At 41.5% G+C, this 15,861-nt stretch overlaps 1 protein-coding gene, 1 long non-coding RNA gene and 1 other non-coding gene across 5 annotated transcripts in view; 1 reads left to right on the top strand and 2 right to left on the bottom strand.

Moving 5' to 3' along the window:
- Positions 1-1,474: 1,474 nt before the first annotated feature.
- On the bottom strand, positions 1,475-9,791 carry LOC147758315 (uncharacterized). Of its 2 annotated transcripts, XR_015318386.1 has the most exons (5): positions 9,272-9,741; positions 7,868-8,736; positions 6,989-7,075; positions 3,495-3,647; positions 1,475-1,489 (listed from the first exon to the last, which is right to left on the bottom strand). It is a non-coding gene; the product is annotated as an uncharacterized LOC147758315 (long non-coding RNA). The 2 variants fall into 2 exon arrangements; XR_015318387.1 differs by lacking the exons at positions 1,475-1,489; positions 3,495-3,647; positions 6,989-7,075 and having other exon boundaries at positions 8,042-8,736; positions 9,272-9,791.
- Positions 9,792-9,838: 47 nt separating this feature from the next.
- LOC111242816 (rho GTPase-activating protein 12-like) overlaps positions 9,839-15,861 on the top strand; it is a 78,650-nt gene continuing 72,627 nt past the window's right edge. For both annotated transcript variants that reach the window (XM_022787654.2, XM_022787656.2), the window contains exon 1: positions 9,839-11,049. The gene's annotated coding sequence lies outside the window, so the exon portion shown is untranslated. The remainder of the gene's footprint in view (positions 11,050-15,861) is intronic.
- Positions 15,459-15,543, bottom strand: LOC147758314 (small nucleolar RNA SNORD36). The gene has a single exon (XR_015319833.1). It is a non-coding gene; the product is annotated as a small nucleolar RNA SNORD36 (small nucleolar RNA).

Raw genomic sequence — 15,861 nt, 5'->3', positions numbered from 1 at the left:
TTTGAACCAAGACGGCCAATGGCGGTTATCTATACTTCTTTGCCAGTGGGGAGGGTTTCTTTAGAGTTTAAGAAACTCAAAGGTCGTTCCATTTTTATCCAATTTCAAATGAGTTCCGCTTCTCAGCAAAAGTGGGGACGATAGTAGTGTATCAATGGGCGTGCATGTACCAGCGCTGTACAAAGCTTTTGGGAGCCCGACTACCTCAAAACGGATGATTTTCACATAGCGGTCCGTAGGAGAGAATGACATTGCATGTTGGCTTATTTTGAAAAAATCTACTAAAAAGAACAACTTATATTTCTAATAATTGCAGACTTGTCAACGCCTGTCTGAAAATAACTTTAACGTGGTCATAAAAAAGTTTCAACGCCCGTGTTTACCAGATTTAATACTAACAGAAGAAAGATTTAACACGAATAGTAAACAGCAAGAAAAATGAGAGTGATCTCTTCTACGATCTGAAACTTCCTTTTTGATTAGCGCAAAATCATAATCTCACTATAAACAGTACTAAAGATCTTATTCTCCTTTGAGAGTACCTTAGGTTAAATTTTGTCCTTCTGCTCCTGGTTATATAAACACCACCGCTAACTTTAATTCACGGAATGTCAGAGAGTTTGGGTGCAAATGCGGGAGGTTAGCTTGTTTTAAATTTAGAATAATTCAAGTCGGATAATGTGTTTTGATTCTTCACAAACAGGCCGCCGCTCTGTTTCGTACTTACCTCGTACAGCTTTATAGGATACTAAGCACGCTTTCACACGCAAATGACCATAATTGTGTAACTACAATCGACGAATTAAATTATATTTCGAAATTATCTCTTGGGTGCTGACACCGACGCCGTCAGCGGATGTTTATTCGTATGTGTTCAAAATTGCTCTTATCTTTAGGTTATATCGTTCTCCCTCCCCACTGTTGAGATCGACGCTATCTGGGATAAAAGTCGGTGTTTATTTGAGAAAACACTTTAGATTATTATTTTGTATGAAATTACATAATAATTACGCAGCGGTCAATACTTGGACCCTCTGGTGACATCTGTGTTTGCCTCTGGCCTGAACTCTTCCGTGTCATTAGTCTGGCTCAGTCTATTACGCTTCGATAGAAATAACCATATGTCATATGTGAAAGAAGCTTTTATTACGATCGGGTTTCTCGCAGTTTGTCGAATGACTCCGATCCCTAGGGTGGCAAGATAGGTTTTTATGTCTGCACGAAAATCGACATACTACCCTATCCTGTAAACAATGTTTCACATTTATTGCAGTAATGTTTTGTTTTGTTTCTATAAATATAGGATAAGTCTAATATATATAATATAATATAATATATAATTATAATAATAATATGGTATTTTTCTTAATTTGGTACTTGCTTTTATACGGACGGAAACCTCTATTCACTGATTACGTCCGTGCAGAATCTTTCTGCCGAATCAATTCAGTTATAGATGACTGCTCCAAAGGATTTTCGTAACGTTACCCTGTAATAATTACTTGTATTATTTTTATATTCTATGAACGTACTAGCGTAAAGATCAACATATCATTTAACTTCAACAATACTTTATTTCCTTGATAATATACTATGTTTCCTTAATAATTCGTCTTCCAGAGTCGACGAAGGAGTTGATCTGCCACTCACGAGAATACGACGACAAGCTGGTGCTTAGCGATAACAAATAGCGCATTCGATCTCAAAAGAGTAAATAGTTTATGACCTCATTCTGTCGTGAAACGTTTCTGTGTGTTAGCCGATGAACGGTATGGGCAGTTTGTCGAAATCGATAGCTGTTTGTCGAACCGAGTCCATATTTTTTGTTCCCTTATGGCCGGCAAAAGTTGGAACAGGGTTTGCATGGACAATTGGCGGACGGCAAGTCCGAGCTAACCCTCGTCACAGTTACGGCTTCTTCGTCCCACGTCAGACCAATCGTTGTAATTTAGCAAAAACAAAGTCAACTTTTTGACCAGAACCCTTTCTTGTCTAGTGTATGCGGACGTTTCAACTAGTGATAGTCTAATGAAATTCTCAACTCGCCTATTCCTAGGCACCAAACTTACTCTGTGCATTCACTGAATGTATTTCAGTCAGATCACGTCTGAGCAGCCGAGCTCATATTGACTAAGTGGTATTGATACTTTTCAAAATTAAAGCAATTTGGTTATTGTATATACGGCTTGAAACGATCTGATACTTACTTATAGCAACTGTTAAATCTTCTTGGTAAAACTGGCAGAGAGAAATTTAGACTCGAAGAATGACTTTACAGCTTTTAGAAAGGCGACTTAAATTGTTTTCCAGTTTTGCGCGAGGATGAGCTTTTTTTTTCATTTTGGCTCTAGTAATTACGAAGCATAATGTCTATTTTGCCATGATTCAGTCGTTAAACAAAATATAATTTAGGAATCAAGGTTTCGGAACGAACGATGCTAATAGCGATAACCCAACAACAAATGAACCGCTATGTGCGAAGTGAATATATACTAGATCAGGAGTCACGGAACCACCGTAGCATAATATTATCTCAAGTTCCATACCTCACCATCAAGTAAATAGTAAAATACCTGAAAGAAGAACATTCTTCTATAACAGAGACATAAATATTGTAAGAAGTTTTCGCCGTTTTCCCACGTTGACTCAGCATCCCGTGCACAAGTACAATGTAAATTATTTTAGTATATTTTTCTTTATTGTGTAAAAGCCCAATGGCGGATACGAGCAAACCGCATGCGCTGAAAACTGCGACGATTTTGACTCTTCTATCTACTTCTAGATATGCAATTTTGGGCCTGCATAACTTACTCGTAAATTAAACAATCTGTGGTTCTTCTATGACTGAACAGCCAAAAGGCCTATTGGAGACAGTCTCAGTGTACGCCGTCGGCATATGTTAAGGTTGCGACGGCTTCGTTTAAGGGTTCAGAAGTTCTATGAAGCTGCCGACCCAGATCGGAATGATTTGAGAATAGCCTGTTCAAACCAGAGCCTCGAGTTTTAGGATGAAATAGTTAATTATGGAAAACTGACTTGATCACTGCAACCCGTATTACTAACCTCCTCCACAATCTTCTATTTTGTTGGGTCCCGTTAAATGGTTGTTGATCTTATGGATGGTTGCGTACCTATCTATGGATGTTCGTTACCTGTATGGCCATTCTATCTACGCGAAAAATGCGGTAAACATTAACCTTATACACAGAGACCAAGACCGTTCGCGAACAACGCGGAGACCGGTAAGTAAATGAGGACTTATGTATGTGCGCCACAAATAACTGCGACGAAGCAAGCGCCGTTTGCTCAACTGTAAGTTGTCCTGTTTCTTGTACATTTATTACATTATCACAAACATAACTCTAGCCAGTAACAGGCTTGCATGCATTATAGGTCATGTTTTCATAAAACAAATTACTATTGAAGTACAGGACATCGGACATAGAGCGAAAATAGCGAACAAACTTCGACAATCGCAGCAGCGAAAGACTTACGCTTAGAGCTGGGTACACCTGATCAGCTTCGTATCGTTCTACAGGAGCGGGTTAAACAACACATTGGTTGTTTAACTTCTGCTTACTCGTAAAACATCCATCACCCTCATTTATCACATCCTCATTACGATAGGTCATTCGTACACCTCACACCTGTTTGATGAGCAAGCTTTGTTTAATAAAATAAATACAATATCAATAACAATCAATCTCCTTACACACCAGATAATTTTGTCAACGCTCTGTCATTCAAAGTTTTCAATGGACTCAACTGGCATTGATATTTCCATAAAGCTGTGCTTTCTTTGAGCGAACCGGTGTTTAATTAAAATGAGTAAGCTATGAGCACTCGAAAATTTGAACATTACATAAATTATCTATATTTACATTGTTTTGAATAAGCTGATTCACTTCTTGCGATTTTCTATTAAGACAAACATTTAAAAATATATATATTTCTGCTGCACGTCTATAGATAAAGGTCAATACCCACTTTCATCCGTTTGTTATACGCTGTAATATTACGTATAGCATTGTTTTGTGTGAAGAAGGCAACGAAAAAAAACGAAGCAGTTGCGTGGCAAAAAGTTCTCTTTTTTTCTGCCTTTTCCAGCCTATGGATGGGTTTTTAACTGTTGTTCAAACGCAGTATTTCTGGTACCTTGAGGGCGCAGTATTTAAACAGCAAAAAACAATCAACCCCAGTAGCACTTGTTCGTAACCAGCTCGTTGCATAGATAGTACATGAGATTGTCACAAACACATACGGCAGACATTGAAATGAATTAACTTTTGAAGTAGCTGGGCTAGAATGATCATTTCTTAGGAATCGCCAAAGGTACTCTTAAATATTTTTTGTATGCTTGTCGCAGCGCTCTGGCTTTTAAATAGCTATAGCCCTACCAATTCAATTCGCATATGTAATTTCTTTATCTATGGCTTCTCGAAGTATATCGATGGTAGAATATGCTTGCCCACCGGTTGTCACTCGGGCATCGAAAGCCTTGTAATCACAAAAACTTAGGTCGGGAGAACAAGCGGACTGAAGCCAACGGTAAATATTCCTTTGCTCAATACAGGAAGTAATTAGGATATGGCGACAAGGTGTAGCGTTCTCATCTGCGCGCTTTCGATTGCCGTGCTAACAGACTATATGTGTTAGAAAACTTAAGAAAGCGGACTTCATTCATTGCTTCACCTTCAGCGAGTTTCTCACCGTGGTCGATTCCCTTGATGTCCATTGCATCAAGGGAATCTGCTTTCTCCTTTCTGCCATCACCTTAGGTCCAAGTTTGTCTGACAATGGCATCGAACATGATTTCTATCCAAAGCAACGCCATTTTTTTTCCTGGTTTCTATCCGACGGCGGTAGAGTGTGATCTGTGCCTCGCCTAAGGCGTTTTATGAACGCTTCCAGGCGGGATTTCCGCCGATTAATATTGGGCCAATGGCGTGTGGAATACACTAAACGATTCTCAACTGACCCGAAGTCAATTCGCCAGAAACTTGGTTTTTACTCAGTTTTTATATTCCAGCATTTGAGTTGAAATCGTGTAACACATTATATGTAAAATATCAGTTTTGGCCGACACAGGCCTTAGACTCCGAACTCTGCTTTTGTATAAAGGCCCCCCGATTCCGACAGTACGTTTTGTCCTCCATTCCCACATCTGGTCACCGCTCCGCTGATCTTCAACGCTCGAAAATCCACTTTTGAAATTCTTGTACCATTCACATACTGCGCTTTTGCATAAGGCCTCCTTGCCTAATTTCATGATTACAGGTTTGTTTAGATGACCTACAGACGGCCATTCATCAGTCGATCATACTTAGACTAAGAATATATCAAAAGCTCTAAATTCGTTTCGTTCGTCTGCTTTATCTATAGATACCCTGATATTCCATGATCGATTGTCATCAGTGAATTGTCGAATAACTCACTGCGCCAACATAATACAGATATGGAACTAAGCTAGAAGCTATAAAATTGCTTTTTGAGTCCTAAGGGTTCAAAGCTGCTCGTCGAATTTAGAAAACGTTTATCTTACTTGAAGATGCTTATTTTTAGAGCCAGAAGTGCTACTCGAGAGAACTGCTTTTAGGCATGCTTTAAGTATTAAAATGCTTATTTATGCTGTAATAGAGAATTTTCAGGGCATGGAGACAGGTCAAGCGACCCCCTACGATGTGTGATAGCTATGTTCAGGTGGATTATATGATCTTTTCTTACCTATGTTACTACAATGGATTAAAATGTCTAAAACGTTGCGATTGGCTGGTACATTAAGAGGTAGTTCACGAATGATTTGTATTACATTGTACTGATACATCTCAACATCAGTGTTAAGGGCCTACTGCCTGAGTCGCCGTAGGGCTGATATCAAATATTGCAACAAAGTCCGTTAACTTGATCCGCTTAACTTGATTGCTATCCATTGGCCCGACCTCGGCTAAGCACTTTGGTATAAACCAATTTCACTCATAAAAGTTATCTTGAATACATTTTTGTTTGTGTCTTCGTTAGATGTGCCATCACCGATACATATATAGGGATAAGGCACCCTCAACTGATGATCAGAAAAAGTAACGCTTGCAACCATTTTCCATGTGTGTTAATTTTTCCATATGATAAGATCGGTCGGAAAGCACTTCCGACAGCCTTCGCACCTCAATACTTGCCTATTTAAGTTTACGCGATAGACTCGAAATTCAACAAGCTCGTTCTCCGAACAGTTTGCAACACGACTGCTTAACACTTATCTGCATTTGATGTCCGCAGCTTTTTCTTCACTATCATTCTTGCTGGACATGATGCCGTTTGAACTGCTTGAAAATTTGAGACAAAGAAGTAGTATAGGCCAGCGTTTACAAAATATGATTTCAGCGCTTTTAAGCTGCATTGGATTTACATCCGAAACGGTAAAGCACCTAACGGCCGGATGTAGCTAGTGACGATGAATTGTCGACTTTGTTGGCATGATCATTTGACCTACTTTACTTTAATGACCCACTTAGGATATTTCTATATCGTTAAGTCAGTCGCTGCACTGTTCAGAAGATCTTGGATTGAAAGATGAGGGATCCTGTCAATAGAGGGAGGGATTCCCTCATGAATTACAGAGTGTGTGCGTTCAGTCGTTTCAAACCGTGCATATTATTGATTACAGGACAATGAACGACGTCACTTTTGCACCAAATCGCTATCGGCTATGAAAGCATTTATATGCAAAAACCTTCGCTTTAAAAGTGAACGAGTAAATTTGAGATGAACCGCCGACTCAACATCTCACGGTATTCGGTAGAAGCCGAACGCAAGCTTCCGGCACATGATAAAATTAGAAGAGCAGGCTATTACTCGCCGCCATATAGACCGCCATTCTTTAAATAAAATTTATATATCTGCAGAATTTGTAATTATAGCTATCGAAGAATCATGCTATGTAATAATGTGTTAATATCGCGTAACTTTGACGACTCTGCAAATTCTCACAAACCTTGGGATGACTCTGCACTCGTATTATAGCGCAGTTTTGCCATACCAGATTACAGATCTGTCAATACAGAATGCCTTGAAGAACGCGCTATTCGAAACAAGAGGCAGAATTGCATTTACAAAAAAAAAAAGCACAGAAAAACTTCATTAGGGCATGTAAACATAAAAATTGGGCGCAAAACATGTATTGTTTATACTTCCATGTAAAAATGTAATGCAGAAGTGGTAATAGTACTTAAATCATTTAGATACTGGGTCACCGCTAGCCAACATCGACATCTCCGCACCACACCGCTAGATTCAACTACCGCTAAAGAGAAAAGGGATAGTTAACGCGTTCGAAATGAGTCGACCTCTAAAGGCGTGTTCACACATAACTGCATTTACAGGTCCAGCTTGGCAGTACAAACCCGAAAGCCAGTTTTTTTCTGTTGTTTCATGCTCTTGAGCAGAAAAAAGCACCCAAACAATAACTAAAGGAATAGAGGAAAATAACCTCAGACATCCAGATGTAATAGATATTTTCGGAGGCTTAGATATCGAAAAGCAAGTTAAAATGTGACAGAGACATTTTAGTGACCCGAATAAACTGAAAGGGCCTTCACGGCTGTGAAACCGAAGTTCTTCAAAACCCTAAGAAGAAAGCTGCGAGAAAATCGGTTCGTCAACCTGAGAGAATGAATATAGCTATTAACACACGAACGGAAGTCAATATATTGTGAGCTTCTGTTTAAAGCAGCTAACTCCTTCCACGAATCAGTAAGAATTAATTTGGAAGTTTACGGTTAATGTATGAAAACATTTGGCAAATGAAGGCTGCGTGACCCGATCGATCTGTGAGTTTCCGAGCTCATTTTATGACACTCCTGTGTGTGCTTACTCGATAATAAAGAGTAACCCAACAGAAGTCGAAGAGTCGTGGCTTCTTCGGATCCGAACGGGTTTGCGACACAAAATCACTACGAAGCAGAACTGCGAAAAAGGAAATTACAAGGTGGGTCTTGTAAAATTACCTTTGAAAAAGATATCTAGTTATTGAAAAATCTTCATTAAATATATTTGCTCATGGATTCTCTCTCTTTCTTTATTGCACTCAATTGCATGTCTCTTGCTGCGTGAACAAATACAGGAATATCACTTAATTAATCTATAATCAGGTTTGTTCGTCCACACCCAAAAGTGAAAATAATGAAAATTATCAGTCGCCATTCACCTAGAAAAATGCATTTCGTGTGTAAACATGTGCTTATGAGAGTCCTAACGAATTTTGTACAGTGGATCCTTCGACTGCTGCCACTGCTGCTATCATCATGTCATTTAGGATTTCAGTAAAGTCGTTGATCATAAGAATCTAACAGACTCACAAGTGATTAAGTGTATCATAAAAACACTATGATATAACCTGTGTCCAACTGTAATAGTGTGAAACCCGCACGATCCTCTCTGTCCTTAAGCATAACATGGTATATGAGAGTGTCTGTCTCTGTGTGTCTTAAATATTCGCTATCGTTCGTAGATTTACCATCGAATTCGGTCATGAGGGACTCTATAGCAGTGGCGAAACATTTTTAGAAGCTAACAAGGAAATGGAAAGGCAAATTATCCGCCTGTATCCAAGGGGGTGACGAAAATATTTAATTCCACCGACTTCTTCTGATTGTTGGGTTGAAGTTCTTATCAGTGCTGCGAATGGACTTGTCTACTCTTCATTAGCAGCTGATCTTCCTCTTCACGCCAACTGACATTTTTCTGAAATACACGCAACAGCAGGCTTAGGAATCATTCTCTAGTTCGTATTCTCCGTGTAGCCTCGGGAGCTGAAAAGAATCTACTTACCCGAGCTCTTTGACAACATATAGCAATCTTCAGAGGTAACTGGCCGCATGTGTTATTCAGCTGAACAGATACTGTTTCTTTTAGGCATGTACATATCTGTAGAGCTATAATTTCTCACGCTGTTTACAGCCGAATCAAATTAATTTTATTTCCATACTAATAAAATGTACCGCGCCATCTGTACCGCCCTTGCGTACCACTTGTTCTTCCCTCTTTTACTATTTCAATTTCATATCGAGCTTATTTGTGCCAGTCTATACCCTATATAAATGAGCATTTATTAATTTCGGTTGTAAGTATTTTTCCGTCTATAGAACATCTAAAAGAAGTTCTGTTGTTCCGAATTAAGCGTACGGTAAACGCCAAACTAGAACGAAAACGACCTCTAACGTCTTTTTATCCAGAAATTCCGTTTTAGATAACTGAGCCCCTATAGCACCCTACTTACATCATTGCAACACGGTCAGCATAGTTACAACTAATGGACTATATCCGTTCGTCCTTAGCTGACTTCTAGGTGTTCCTTCTAGAATCTGCTTCGGTATCACTGTGCAGATTTCGTTCACAGAAATCGGTTGTCCTCATTCTGCTTACAAGTGATTCCCTCTTTTTTCGGCATTGATTTACAATACGTCCACTTATCGTAGCCCAGTGTCATAGTTCCGATATGCATATGTCCCGAGGAACAAAAGTTTTCTATGTGCCACTGCCTAAGAAAAGCTGATTCTGTGGACTTGTTGGAAATTAAAATGGTCGAACGAAAGAAAAACCACATCGTCACAACCAGCACCAAGTGTGGGCCAACGCAAGATCGCAGCACCTCAATCTCCTTTTGTTCGATGCTGTGGTGGGGCGCGCGTAATTCAAATTTCCCGCCAACGACCATCAACTCCCACCCTCGCTCTTGCCATGGCGGCCGAGAGCAACAGCAGCAGCAGCAGCAGCAGCATCAGCAGCCACAGCTGATTCTATGTGTACCAACCAGCACTGCTACGACGAATGAGCAGTGCTGTTGCTGCGGCAGACTACGGGTGCCGTTTTGCCAGCACTGCTGTACCGTGTAACTACTGTCTGCTCTATGATAGTGTGTAGCAGTGCAGTATTGACTATACAGTGTATGCAAGTGGGTGAGTGGTGATTCTGCCTGATGGTGGCACAGTAGCAGTAATACAACCGGCCCACCAAAGGCCAGTCGATCTGTTCGCCAGCCCCTGGCTCCTGGCCCAGTGTTCCTCTCTCACCGAAGACGACAACGACAAGTTGGCGACGACCAGACGTTAGCTGCGACGTCCGTAGCGGATTTATCAACCGTGCTTCTCTTCGTCGCAGTTCATTCTGTTTTAGCCACTGCTGGTGCTGTGTTCCATTGTGTTAGAAGCAGCACCAGCAGCGTGATGTGTGTATCCACAGAGTGAGACCCTCCACCGACGATTCCTATCACTATCATAGCCACAACCACTAGAGATCACCATCTTTATCTGTGTTGACTGTACGTAGGATGCTCTATCGAGGAACTATGCTGGTGATGGCTACGTCCAGTGTTCGCTGCGCCAAAAGCAAACGCTAAATCGCGAGCAGCAGCGGGACGCAGAGGGGCAAATTGTTTTGTCTGTCTGCCCGCCCGCTTCTCTGCGCCTGTATCGATGTCGGCAAACGTTTTATTACGACAATTTATTTAGTTCGTTCGAATTTCAGCATACAACTTCGCCGAGGAGACGGTCACTGTTTCGTCGCTTGGCAATGCAGCGCTGGCGGCGGACGGTTAGTCCATCACAGTCTAGTCATCGTCATCGGTGTCGATGAGAATGACACCTGACCGTGGTCATCAGTGAGTCTTGCGTGAGCGCTGATTTTCTGAAGAAATCTTGCGAAGGGTGCGCGCGCAAAAGGTATAGAAAGAGAGCTGGCTCGAAGTATCGAAGGAAATCAGGAATAGTGCGGGTGCCGTACCGGAAACTACTTACAGCGTATAGTGAACGCAGGAGTATGTGCAGTCCGTAGAAGTGCAGTGAGCGTTCCCAGTCGGGAATCGGAGTCTACTTTACACGGTGCCTGTGTGTTTTCGTCAGTCGTGTTTGTTGTGCGTGGAGCACCTTGCCGCCAGGCGTCCCGGGGCCGGACATCAGTATAGATAAGAAATTTATAATACATAGAGGTGAACACGAGGCGTTGGGAAAGCGCGCTTGGTTGGCCCGGGCGGGCTCAAGAGCATCTCTGATTGTAGAGGTGGGTAACAATGTGAACAATGACAACGAGTACGTGTGAGCATTATCTCAGTCAATGAGCGAGGCGACTGCAATCGGCGGTCGATGTTTTAATCACTCGCAACTGTCATTCTCGCAAAACAATTCGTTCGACGGCCTCAGCTCATAAGATTTCCGCCAGTCGAAGAGAGGATATGTCGCAAAACATAGCTGTTTTTAGTAGCAGGTTTTTAAATCCGATTTGACAGACTGTCTAATTAAAGGCGAAGGCCAGACTTAAACCCAAATGACAGTGTTTCGAAAAACCTAACCGAAAAGGATAGGCAGGGCAGAGTTCGGTGAGTTGGACGGAATGCAGCGGGCCGAATTGCGAACGGAGTTTTGTTCACTATAATCACACTTTTGCCAGGCTATATCTCGCCGACAACTACAAGGAGACTCAGTGTCTCTGGTTCGTTGGCTCCGCGCGGATACGAACTGCGATCTAGGCTGGAAAGGGACAGGAGGAACTAGCAGTTGTTTTCCCTTGTCGTCATTAGGGAAATCGTTCTAACTATCCAGGGTCGATCCGTTGTGAATCTTTGAACATCGCTCTGTTACTTTATCTACTCATGTAAATATGCAAATCGATAAAAATATTGAGCGTCTCTATTTGTGTTCGGCTGGATGACTAGCTATGCGCTTGCCGCCATATCTTCTCTGTGTGCGACGGGGATGCGTCGGCAATAACAGCTGCAACGGTTGTAATAGCAGCTAGTCAATAGGTCGTTTTAGCCCATCGATGTCCCATCTTACCTCGCAGTTTCCATTCGATGCGACGAATCTGATCGAGTTACGTTCCGGACTCTACAAGATGGCCACACACTCAGATGCTAATCGTAAGAGTAGTGTCTGTATCAGTAGCAGGTTCAGTCCTGATTCGGATAAAGGGAAAGCTTCTCGCTTCTTCCGGCCATTCGGCCAGTCCCTGCGCGGAGCAGCGAGTCGATGTCGATGAACAATTGTTCCTTTACTCCGCTCCCCCCCCCGCCCCCAAGAACCGGTTCCGTCAATGGCCAAGCGTTGAGTGGTTGATATCGCGCGGTTGTTCTTTCGGTGCTATGTTCTTTGTTCACTATGAAAGAAACCAATGGTACAGTGCTATAGAACGGATGACTGAGGAACTGCAGGGTTGACAATAGCTGTGGGGTGCATTGTTTGCACGCTGTCCGGTTTACTGTTCGCATATTAATGATTTTATTGTTGTTGTTTTTACTGTCGTCGTCGTGGTCCTCGTTTAGAGTCGGTGCTTCAGATAGTTAGCTTCATACAGGTGTAGCTCATTGTCGAATGCTTCCATGCTGTACTGCACATGAGAATGAAAACGGCGTCTCATTGGACCGCTCTCTCCGGTCGTTCTCAGCCAAGCCATGAGCTACACTCTCTGTGAGGCGGCGAAAAATGGTACTCGATGTTTTGGACAAGCGCATTCAAATTCAGTGCAAGCCGAGCTCGCAGGGCTCTTTCTGGCACTCCTTATTGGTCCTAGAAAGAACAGACGCTATGCGCTCTCCTTTGTTGGGTCAGCGAAAACCGCCCTGTGAATGACTACGGTCAACGGGTGCGACAGCTGAGCTGGGGGTGTATGATCATCTGTCAATACGCGTTTACGCACGCTTATTACAATTCAGTGTCGGTCGTGGCTAAAAAATCATTCATTATTATATTGGGGGTTCAACATCTCAAATTCAAGTGAACGTCGGTTGCTGGCTTCACCTCCGTTGTACAAGGCAGTGGGCTGGGTCAACATGGCCCAGATTTTAGTTGCTGCTACCTGATAGACTTTAGCGTCTGCAATGGCTTAACGGGTTCATCTAAATCTTCCTTGGCTTCGCTGCTAACTCATATTGGCTATTTGTCAATGTACTTGAATATTGCATAATAAGTAATGGCAATGAAATATTAAACTATGTGGACGGTCCCTTTAGATAGGTGGTGTTTACGAGTGGAGACGTAATGTGGACATATGCAAGGCCGGTTTTCTTGGCCGGCTCTTAAGCGCATAGTGTCTAATAACTTATCCAGGCTGTGTAGTCGCTTCTGACTTCACTATTCGAGAAGTTATACTTAACCTCGTTTCTGTGGTGAGTCTATATAGTAGCATTAACGATGACATATCGGACCGATAACACAGACGAATAAAGTACTAGGACAACAATACCTAAGCCCTGCTTATGACATCTTATTCTCATTGTACTAAACTAATGGTTTAAAACGCGCCGTAGAACTTGAAACTTTTTAAAATGACAAACAAATGATATAACTCTTATAATAACCCCAAATTATGTGGGACTCGAAACAGCGACCCCTAGTTCCTTTCAACCATATACTATATACAATACCTGTGCATATATATATATACACATACAACATAATGTAAGAATTAGTATATAAGATGGAGGCTATGTTAAATTGTAACTAGTTCGCTGCCGTGTAGGCACTTAACGAACGAATCGAATGAAACCAGGTATGCGGTACAAAGCGCGCTATTACGCAGCCATTCTCCAGTTCTCTGAAACGTATATCGTTGGTACCATAGCGGGGCATTCTTATATTGCTTAAAATATTTTTATATACACATATATATGTACGGTACACATTTTGATATTCAGTGATAGTTTCATTTATTCACGAACAACAGGTACGTGCTGCATCTGGTTCATTTGTTTGCTTAACAATTGATGTGCCGTGGTATCGTCATGTGCCTGACATTTTTAAATGGACAGATTGCTTTTATACGTCGGCGATATAAAAATGCTGTCACAAAGTAGAAATAGAGCGATTTTCCTGTTTTTTTTGTTCGCTATCTGTTACTTTGTCTCATGTCGTCTTTGTTATAATAGTCCCTTGCTACCTGACGATTTTTAACCGCTCCGGCATTTCGGTGGACAGCGCCACCAAACGTCTGTGCCGTGCACGTGAATTAGCCGCAACATGACGTAAAATTTATTTTTTTATTCTTTATTTATTTTACAGCGAATTTTTTTATTATTATTGTGCAGTTAAATTGCGTAAAATAACAGGAATGAGCTTGTTATTAACGCTTGCTATGTAAATGGTATTAACTAAACAGAAGGGCCTGTCCTTGAAAGAATACGCTCGTATGACTCCTTTATGAAGATGTACTTTATATCGTTTTTCCTATAAGAAGTATCGTTAGCGACATGAAATAGAGAAGCGACGCTGAGAAAGTTGGCTTTCGTATCGGCACGTGTAAAATCTGCGAGAAATAAAGAACTTTTAATACAGTACTAATAATTGGGCAGAAGGGAAAACAGTGCCTAGTTTTACAAGGATATCAAGACTTTGTAAAACGAGTTTTCTCCTTTAGAATAGTCTGTTGGTTACTGCAACTTATCTGAATAAATATATTTGTTAATAAAAGCCGGAAGTTATCATAATCATTGTTGTACCATAATATACTACACGTAATCGTTACCATCTCTCGCAATTGACCAAAAATTAAAGGGGGCACAGCTCATCTTGTATTCGTTAGTGTCAGCTATACCGTATTTGCCACTGTTTGCTATCATCGGACTATAGGAGAGGGGCATTGGCTTCTAGAAATAAATACTACACGGCTGAATGTGTATATGTAGCCACATTATCCGGTCTAACTTATGGCAAACTGGTATAATAAACAAATGCTGTTCTATAGACAGTGCCGCAATGGTCGTTGCACGACATAGTGGCTGCTGTGATACGGGGCTCTGTCTATTGCTGATGTTCATATAAAATTTTGTCTGAATCTGGCACTAAGCGGGCCAATATCGTAACTTGCGACACGGGGGTAAAGCGTTTCCTCCTGTTGGTCACCGGTTTCATTTGAGTAGCCTTCAGAACACCCGTCGATAGCACGACGACGCAGGCCCCTCACGTCGATCAGGCATCAGGCTTCGCCTGATGCCTGGTCCGAACCTGAAGCTGGCCTTTCAACCAGGTAACCTAGCTTCCCATTCATGCCACAGTAGTTGATAGGATTATACCGCAGCTAACGTTGATATAAGCAGTAACGTGAATGTCTCATTGCTGAATGGTGCCGCAGCCCGTCACCTTGTATTACATTGGGCAGTGAGGAGTTTCAGCTAAGCTGACTCAAAGCCGAATACGATGCAAAAAGGGTGAATCAACTTCGCTCTTCAAGGGTGAAAAATACACAAGGATGGCGTGGAATTTCATATCTTCAAATAGAAGATCAAAAGAGACTAGTAATAATATAAGAGAGGTGCTTCTTTTTCTCAATTTTCCAAAGTCGTAGTGTTTTTGTTTTTTTTTTTTCTTTTTTCGTTTCGTTAGTAATTCTAGAGAAGCTAGATATGATCACAGCTATGATAATCGCTGCAATTGCTTAAATAATGCAAAAGAATGACCGTCTCTAATACAGTAATTCCATTTGCTGGGTACAGCAGAGCTAAAATGCTCGATCGACTGTTACTAAAAATTGACAGTTTCAGTTTAAAAATTGCCATCATGGCAAACGAGAGAATTTTTTTTTATCTTTATCCAAAGACAGCGACAAACTTATGGACGCTTTTCGCCCTCGGCGTTATTCACTCTGCAGTAGAAACGGAGATAAACGCATTAAAGCGGCAAAGAATGCAAACTTTGTGAGGGCTAAATGCACCTAGACACCTGCGACTATCTGAAACCAAACGCTCCGGTACGTCTTGCCTTTAGTGCATCACGAAGAGGCGGCATGCGAACGACCATTGCATTTTTGTGAGCATGATATCATTTTCCAACCACTAGCAATATGGTGCATATGGGCAGATTTGTGATTATTTAAGTTGTCAAA

This window comes from Varroa destructor, unplaced genomic scaffold (genome assembly GCF_002443255.2).
Source record: "Varroa destructor unplaced genomic scaffold, Vdes_3.0 BEIS01000001.1, whole genome shotgun sequence".
Taxonomy (NCBI): domain Eukaryota; kingdom Metazoa; phylum Arthropoda; class Arachnida; order Mesostigmata; family Varroidae; genus Varroa; species Varroa destructor.
This window is presented reverse-complemented; position numbering and strand designations above follow the sequence as displayed.